Below are 8,445 nucleotides of genomic sequence, written 5' to 3'. Positions count from 1 at the left end.
TTGATTCTTTTATATGATCCTGCAGGTCAAAACTATGGCTAAAAAAATAACAAAAGTAATCTGACGTAGCTCAGATATGGCATGTTTTGTTTATACACTTTTATTGTATTCATTTTAAGTAAATACATAATAAATGTACCTGTTGGTACCAATACATCTGGAAAATGTCATTGTTGTTTTCTAATTTTTTAAGACTGACTCAATCTCACAACCATCATGATAATACATTCTCTGTCAAGGTCAATATGTGTGGGGTTTTGTTACCTTGTAATTTTGCTCTTTTTCAATAATAGTTAAAAGTATTAAACCAATCTCTTGTCTTAAAACACTTTTTTTAGTAAAGCAATGTTAGCATTATATTTTAGACAATTTTTAATTTATTTATTAGAATTGTTAATTAAACACCTGGAAAGTGGTTTGTAGTATTCATCTCTGTTGCCACCTGCTGTGGACTCTTGTCAGTTACAATAAGTAAGCAATATTTATTTATTATTTAACAGCATTTGTAACACCCAACAGGACAAGATGATAGAATACAGTAAAAAAAAAAAAAAAGACACATTTCTAATAGTTTCAATAAGTACCATTAATCAGACGTTCAGAAAAATGAAAGCAGCCACCAAAGACGTGTATAGATTGTTTGTTAGGTGAAGATGAAATCAAACTCAACTCATACATTTTTTCTGCATGGTAATTAATTACTGCTTCACAGTACAGCCCAGTTAAAAACATGAAATCAGACTAAACGTCTCTTGTTTAAAGGTCAGGTAGGAGTAGCAAAAGTATTTCTCTTACAGTTTGGATGTCTAGAAGTTGCACTATTTTTATTTGGAGAATTTGTCATTTTGGTTTTATTACATAATTTTTATTGTGATGATTATTTGTCAGACCTATTAGGAGGTGCCAATAAGTTAAACATTTCTATAGATTTTACATTTTAAATATGTATCCCACCAATTCAGTTATTTTTCTGTTCCATTCTGAGTAGTTCTCTATTGCCATCTGCTGTTGAATTTAGTTAGCTGCAAAACTTATAAAAATAAAGTGAAAATCACCTCAAACACACACGTGTTTCTCAGTTTATAATGGATGTTGTGAATTAAAGTGTCAGAAGCACACAAAGCCATAACATCTTTGTCTATTTTTATTTTTTTTGGTAGCACATAGCGCACTAGTTTGCATCTGATATTCTTATAAGTGGTTAAAGAGGAATTAGTGCTGTGTTCAAGCATTCCATACATAATATTTTTAAATAAGTCAGGGTATGCATGGTTTCTATAATTTCTATAATCAACATGTCAAAAAGTATGACTTTGACTGGTCTACTGTCAACTTTAAGGATATAATTGTGTGGATTTACAATGGTTAAGAGAAATGTTTGATTCTGGAGGATAGTACTTGTCTTGCTTTACCCAATATAAAATTCTACATCTTCTCAAACAAGATGAATACTAGCAAATTTATGCTCAAACTGATGAGTGAGCAGAAATTGAAGGCAGAGTGCTTGTCTGGGAATGACATAACAATCAAATTGAGTCCTTTCTCGTTGCAAGATGGAAAATTCTTGGGACTTTAAACTTGTGGTGCCGGAAACTGTCAGAAGAAGCATTAAACACCCAGCTGAGAAATGTCTCCTATTCTATCCATTCAATCAGTAAATGGACATTCTGACCAACAGACAGCATAGTACTCTGACAGTGATTTTAAACAGAAACATTTCTCAGAAACATTTACAAAGAAACATTTTCTTATTGTTATGATAAATCTTGGCAAAATCTTTCTTTCACACTTTTGATGTCTGAGTTTTTGGGTTTTCAAGCTGGAATCCATCCTCCCTTCAGTAATTCTGAGAACAATGAAAAAAACACAGCAAATAAGTAAAATTTTGCTTTCTGAAGTATTGTTTTTTGGTTGTTTTTTTTTTTTACTGTATTCTATCATCTTGTCCATCTTGAACATCGAGTGTCATTTAGAAATCAGGGCTACACCCTATGTTTGTAAAAAAGGGATTTTTTTTAACAATGTGGTAACAAACTTCGTGAAATGCTGATGTTGCTCAAAAAGGAAATGAGTCAAAAAAGAGAAGGAAGGCAGAGAAACCTTAGTGAAGATTGTTTTGGGAAATTTTCAAAACAACAAAATATAGAAAACAATGATTCATGATACTTTCTGTAGAGTTAAGTTCTTTAAGTCCTCATACCTTTGGCAGACATTGGTCTGCAAGAAAAAGTATGAGTTAACTTGTTAAACTTGAATGAAAGCCTGGATTAAAATCATCCTGAATTAGGATAATAAAAACTACTGCATTAGCACATAGTCTTAATAATACATTTAACTAATCTGTTGCAAAGATCAATCTTAATTTAGCTGACTGCCAGAAAGTGTCACTCCCCTTGGTGGGATGTCTCAATGGTATAGCTGAAGAAAAAAAGCCACATCCTGTATTGCTATATTTTGGCATCTCAAGACTAAACTTTCCACTGAATCCATTTCTGCATTTTAAATGTTCATGCTGCACCGAAGGAACAGGAGAGTAACCACTAAGGAATCAAACCATGTTTACTGTCTTCTGGACGACATTGTTTTTCTTTTGGTGGGGTTCCACCACATATACAGGTATCAGGAGTATTTTCTTTTTTATTATTATGTAGTACTTAAAGCAATTTTTATGTGACAATATTTTACTTTGATTTTAAATCAATTTGTTTTGCTGAAAAATGTAATCACAAGTTTTTAAAAAAACTTGTAAATCCTGAAACATTTACACAGTCTGTTTCTGTACTAATAACAATGATTGGTTAGATGAAAGTATCCTCAGTTTGCAAAGGTTTTGTAGTAGATGTCACAGTTATAACAAAAACAAATATATAACTACTTTGGTCTTTTCCTTCACACTAACAGTTGAATCGGCCCTTGGAAGACCGTCCTGTTACTATGGATTTTGCATCACTCTCAATGAGGGAGTGATAACAGCCAAAGCTGGACTGTGTGTTGTGATACCATGTTCCTTCACCACTCCTGATGGATTTATACCAAAAAGTATTGTCTGGTTTAAGTGTGAACCACAGAAAAGGAGATGACTTTGACATAATATTTCACATAAATCGTTACAAGGTTCCATCAGAATTTCTAGGACGGGTTTTACTGTTGGATCCTGATGTGAGTCAGGGGAACTGCAGCATCATGATCAATGACCTCACAACATCTGATTCAGGATCATATCAGCTCAGAGTTAATGGTTTTTACCGTGGAATGTCAGATGGAGTTACGTTCTCTTCAAAAACAATTCTCTCTGTCAAAGGTATGAAAGGCAATAATAAGAACATCTATGGTTCTTCAATTCAGTGATTTGTGTAAATATACAACATGTTTCAAGTCTTTTTATATTACAGCGTCTAAAAAAACTTACCAGAGTCTGTCAGTGTTTGTTGACCTCTGTTGGCAGATTGTAGGAACTGCATCAGCACCTAAACAAATCCACTCCTATTGATCAATGAAAATATCTTTATAGCTAAGCTAAAATTAGCTTGTTCCATTTAAATGTAAAATAAATAATAATATCTCCACTTGTTTTTATTTATCAACCATGTTTTCATCAGATCTAAACCAGAGGCCCTCACTGATGATTCCTCCACTGACTGAGGGACAACAGGCCACTCTGACCTGCACTGCTCCTGGTCTCTGCTCTCCGTCTCCTCCTATCATCACCTGGATGTGGAGAGGAAAAGGAGAAATGGAAGCTAATATTACAGGAAACACAACTGCTTCTTTCAAAACTGAGAATCTGACTGCTGTCACACAGAGACACAGTTCGATTCTGACTTTTAACTCTTCAGCTAAGCATCATGATACTAATCTAACCTGTAAGGTCAGCTACACAAGTGACATAACCACAGAGGAGACTGTGACCCTGAAAGTAAACTGTGAGTATATTATTTGAAAGGTTGTTGGTTTTGTGATTTGCCTCATCAGTTAAATTTAGGGAATCTCTATAAGCTACAGGATGCTTAAAATCACTGTGGATACAAATGTGAATTAAGGTGACAGTAAATACTGAACCTGCAGTGTCTAATGTTTACCAGAAGTTTGTTCTTACAAACTCAGGAAACCAATATTTACCCAGTTTGTATGAAAGTGTCTTTTGGAAACCAAGTAAACCCTAACTTAACCCCAAATATTTTTTTGTAAGATGTTCAAATGGCATAATTGTCTATGTCAAACACTGCAAGTGATATCCTGAATATTTTTTATAAATTACAAAGCATTTTTGTTTGTTCACATACGAACATAAGCTTTAAATGTATGGTTTTCTAGTTTCTAGAAAAGACCTCACAGTGTTTACCATTTGTTCACAACTGGTTTATTTTTCTGAATGCTAACCACCTGTGAGCCAAAGTTACCTCCAAAAACCATTATCCACTATCCATTATCCATTATGGAGTATGATCGTATTTTAAAAAATACACTGTTTAAAATGCAATGTTGGTCCCATAGATAAAAGACAACCTCAGATCACTGGAAAGACTACTGTGAAGGAGGGAGATGATCTGAACCTGACCTGCAACGTTGAAAGTTTTCCTCAATCAGTTGTTGTGTGGACTAAACATTCAGGAAGTGGGATTTACTTTCAAAATAACACTGCATCGGCAACATTTGTCATCTTGAATGTGACAGCTGAGGATTCTGGGCGATATGTGTGCACAGCAACTCACCTAAATGAAACAGTGTCTGTATATGCTGATGTAAAAGTGACTTGTAAGTAAACTTCAGTATGGCGCTCAGAGTCTAAGTCATAATTTATCTTACACTCATAACTTATACATTTTTTTCAGGGTTTTCAAAAATACTGAAAAGTTCTGGATGTGTGCTTCAGTCAGCGCTCCTGACCTGTGTGTGTATCACTGAGGGGTTTCCTCTACCCACTATAACATGGCCTCTGCTGAAAGACCACACAGAGTACTCGGTCATTATGACCGTGTCAAACCACACTGTTAACAACACTGTCACCATATCCCTTAAAAGTCTCCATTATGTCAGTGTTGAATGTTACAGCAGCCATGAAAATGAAGAAGCCAAAGAAAACCTCACAGTCCAAGAAGACTTCACAGAAAAAGAAGGTACCTCTTCACAGCTTCCTGTCACATCTGCTTTGACATTCTTTACTGCCTCATTTCGATCATTGTGGCCAGATGATAAAGCCAGCGCAGTTATGATTTGATCTGTAATAACTTGGCTTAAAGCTGTTTTCTCTCTCCTTTTTCCCCCCTCACAGCCATTCAGACCAAAACTACTTTAGAAAAGGTTTTCAGCCTGGAAGTCATTGTTGCCTTTCTGATTGGAGTTCTGCTTTCAGCTATCATTTGTTGTTTGGCTGTAAAATGCAACAGGTATGTTGTTCTAGTTTTTAATTAACGTCTGTGAATATTTTCGCATATAAGATAAATTTGTTGTTACTTTTCCAAAAGAAAAATAATCAACTGCCTTAAAAAAAAATTCTATTTCAATATTTCCTAGAGTAACTGAAATGAAAGTAGAAGGAGATAGAAAGATGGCAGTATTTTTAACAGTTAGTGGCAGCAGCTTCTCTTCTTTACAATAAGACATACTTTTACGAAGATATAGTTTGGCCCGTTCTTGCTGAGTGAATTGCTCAAACTGTCTCTGGTTTGAAAGGTTGCATTTTTAACTACACTCTCTGATCCTTTATAAATATTCTGCAGGACTAAGATCAGAACAGTTATTTTCTCAGCCGTAATGCTTTTTGCTGCATATGTTGGGACATTGTCAAGTTGGAGAGCCTATATACCCCTATGTGGGTGAATTTGTCAGAAAGACATTGCTTTTGCCTTCTCTGGTTTATGTTCACTGTGATTCAGCAATAACAAACTACCATATGCCATGCTTGTTCCTTCCACTTTAAATACATTAAATGGCTGATGGAAAGCTAAAAATTATTTAGTAAAAACACTTGATTAAAACAAAACAAAAAAATAGAGACTGTCCATTTGATTTTCTTTTCTTTGTAGAATAAGCAACAAGCTACTTTTATTTTAGCTTATCACATACTAGAGGAATGTAGATATACATTAGACAGTTGCTTTTACTGAATCCCTTTTCGGGAGAAATAAAGCATTCTTTTAGTAAACTGTAAACATGCCAGCATATTGATCTTCATCTGAATCAGTTAATCTGTTGATGTAAAAATGTATTTTTTCACAGGAAGACACTGAAGAAGTCTGAGAATGAAGAAGGAACTCTGGAGATGATCTCTCTAGATGATCCACTGGTACCTACTGTATATTTGTACTGCTAGAAGTAAAACATCTAATGATCAGTTCAAAATAATCAGAAAACAAATTCAGGATATTCATGCACAAATAATACTACAATTCATCAGCGCTTAAACTGTTTTTCTTAATATCAATTGCATTGACCCCTTTAAAAATATAAATGTGTGAATATTTGAACAGGATTCAAATCAAGATGTATACTACCATTGTTCAAAAAAGAACACGCCATTATGATGGTACAGTTTGGAAAAGCAGTTTAATATGTACTCTTTAACAGGGTTGACATCACATCTACAACAAAAGTAAAATTATGGCTGAAAAATAAAAAATCTCTAAACACTTTTTCAGCTCTTGTAGTGTATGAGAATTAATTTGTTGAAAGTTTGGTGAAAAGATCAATAGAAACACTTATCTTTTCACCTCCTCATAAATCACTTATTGTGATTTATGCAGCTGCATGTCAGCATCTCAATAAGTTCTAAAGCTGTTGAGTAAAGATTCATCAGTGAGAGCTATTCAGCTTTTCAGACTGGTCATAAATGAGTCACTGATACTAGAACAACCTGTATTATTAGGTGTCTGAAGAAACAAAAACTTTGTGTGGATTCTCTGTGTTATTTTATATCTAGTTTCTCCCTGTACCTGACAGATCGACAACGGTCAGGATGTTCAAAATGAGAAATCCCTTGTGCAAGAGGAAACTGAGAACGTACCTATGGCAGGAGAGAAGTCGGCTTCAGAAATTAACAAAGATCCAAAAGATGTGCAGTATGCCAGCATTGATTTCTCAATCATGAAGAGAAGGAGTGCAAAAGGGGCAGCAAAGGAACGAGCGAGCACTTTGACTGAGTATGCAGAGATTAAAACTGGACCAAAAGAGCAAACAAAAGACGACAGTAAAGAGGGAAGTGAGACACTGGAGGACGAAGAGGAGGATTTGATAACAAAACATGATGAGGAGACGAAACATTGTGTCTCAGAGGAGCAGATTGAAGTGGAGGCAGTTTACTCCACTGTCAAAGATGTTTTAGATGAGATCTGAGAACTGAGCTTCATTAGCTAGATACATAGGTTATTTGTATTCTGTGCACACTCTGACAATGGCATTACAGCATTTTATGCTGTTTTCCATTGTTAAAAAAGATCATGCATCCATCCATTGCATGCATCCACTTGTCCTTGATCATCTTGAACAGAATAAAACTTGTTTTACGCATTTTGGGAAGACTTGTAAAGAGAGCCTTGACACGGAGTGTACAGTCAGAATAGGGAAACAACAAAGAATGCCCAGACACTTCATTTTGACTAAGCAGAAAGAAGAATGTTGAAGAAACTAACCTTGCAAATTCAGTTAGCACCATCAGATAGTTATAGTACTCTCTAATCCCACAGAACCCTTTCAACAATGGATTAACATGTGTAAAACACATGACAAATCATGTATGTCCAATATGCTTACAACACTGGACATAAGACTGCTGAGGCTATGAATAATGTGGGGAAGCCCTGGCTTGAGCCTATTCATTTTTTGATTAATTATTGGTTTGTAAAATTGTGTTTTATTTTGGTTTCTTTTTTGTAATGTTGTAAATATACCAAAATAAAGTTTATCTGAATGAATAAATGAATCTGAATTCATGAATATAGGTGTGAGAACACTTATTAATCTCCTGTTTTTAAAGAACATAAAGTATAGATATTCATACTATTTTAAACATCGGATCTTTAGAATCAGTTGACATGCTACTTGTCACCCTCTTTTGGGAGCTTTCAGAAACTGCAACATATGCTCACAAAATCCAAGTTTACTCACGCTTACTCACATTTTAAAATCTGTCAAAATAGGTGTTTGTTTCAGCCATAAGAAACAATCATTTAATATTTAATCCATTGGTTTCAATCAGAAACCCACACTGACGATTACTCAATTGATTTGCCACACTGACCTTTGAGTTCGGGGAGATTGTTTAGCATAAGATGGATGTGGAGAGGGAGGCCATTTTGTCAAACATTACAGGAAAATGTACTACTTTACAAACTGAAAATCTGACAGTTTCTACAGAGATACAGCTCAACAACACTGACGTTTAACCTATTAAGTTAAAACAATAACATTAACATCACTTGTAAAGTTAGATTCACTTATAGCATACCC

General features: G+C 34.7%; 1 pseudogene; it reads left to right on the top strand.

Annotated features, from left to right (window-relative positions):
* The first annotated feature begins 2,483 nt into the window (after window positions 1–2,483).
* On the top strand, window positions 2,484–7,510 carry LOC114141399 (sialic acid-binding Ig-like lectin 5; annotated as a pseudogene).
* Window positions 7,511–8,445: the final 935 nt, after the last annotated feature.

Source organism: Xiphophorus couchianus, chromosome 3, assembly GCF_001444195.1.
Source record: "Xiphophorus couchianus chromosome 3, X_couchianus-1.0, whole genome shotgun sequence".
In the NCBI taxonomy this organism is placed as follows: Eukaryota; Metazoa; Chordata; class Actinopteri; order Cyprinodontiformes; family Poeciliidae; genus Xiphophorus; species Xiphophorus couchianus.
Note: the sequence above shows the minus strand (reverse complement) of the source record. Positions and strands in the feature narration are given on the sequence as shown.